Genomic DNA, 1,030 nt, shown 5'->3' with positions numbered 1-1,030 from the left:
AATTTTAGCTAGACACCATACTGTGTGATAGTTACTTTGTGTGCAAATGTCAGTAGCTATGCCTATTCCTCTAAAAGATAAAAGTTTTTAATTTTAATTATATGTACATACCAAGGTATTTGATATAAACACTTTGAATTATAGCCAGGGCATGAAAGCTGTGTAATCACATATTACCCTATATTTGGTTTAATGGTCTATTGTTACTGCCTTGAAAGTTTTAATACTTTTGAGCAAGGGATACTCCAAGTTCCTTTTGCACTAGACCCTGCGAATTATACAGTCAGTCTTGATTATAACACATTCAACTATAACTAAGAAAACTTGATAAAGATATAGATGTCCACAGTATAAATTCTATTTTTTAATGATATAAATTAAAAATTCATTCAGTGTTTTCAAGGAGAATTTCTTTGTAGTTCTTAACTTAATAAAAGTACTCAATATTAACAAGTTTATTATAATACTGACAGGAGTAATTGCTGTTTGATTTTATAACCTACAACCATCATTGTCTTATGGGAAAACTAGTAAAATCCTCTGGGAAAAATGAACTTAGAAGCTTTTGAAAAATAGTCCTTGGTCCAAAGTCATTTTTTTTTTATCTTTAGTACTTCTAGAGAAACTTTAATTTTTAGATAGATACTGCCTTCTATCATCCTGTGTGGCCGACAGCTGTCAGGCAGAATCCTAGACACAAGTCAACTCAGCAGTACCTAGTAGAACGGCAGCCACTGCTGTGTCTGTCATTGTAAGCTGTAATTAATCTTTTTTTTTTTAAACTTGATTGAGTATGATGCATTGGTGACATTAACAACATATATGAGGGTAGAAGGCATACTACAACTAGTCAGTTTAGTTGTGAAAATACATTTCCAGCAGAGCCACTATGTTACTTTTGTCCTTATCCCTTTTTTACCCCTGTCATGTAGAACTAATAAATAGGAAGCATGTTCTCAGAAGTTGAGACTTTTTGTTGTTTCCTTTATGTTTGTGGGGGTAAGGAAGAGGAGGGTGGCGTATTTAAGTC

The sequence above is a fragment of the Pteropus alecto genome, unplaced genomic scaffold, assembly GCF_000325575.1.
Source record: "Pteropus alecto unplaced genomic scaffold, ASM32557v1 scaffold86, whole genome shotgun sequence".
Lineage (NCBI taxonomy): Eukaryota > Metazoa > Chordata > Mammalia > Chiroptera > Pteropodidae > Pteropus > Pteropus alecto.
Note: the sequence above shows the minus strand (reverse complement) of the source record.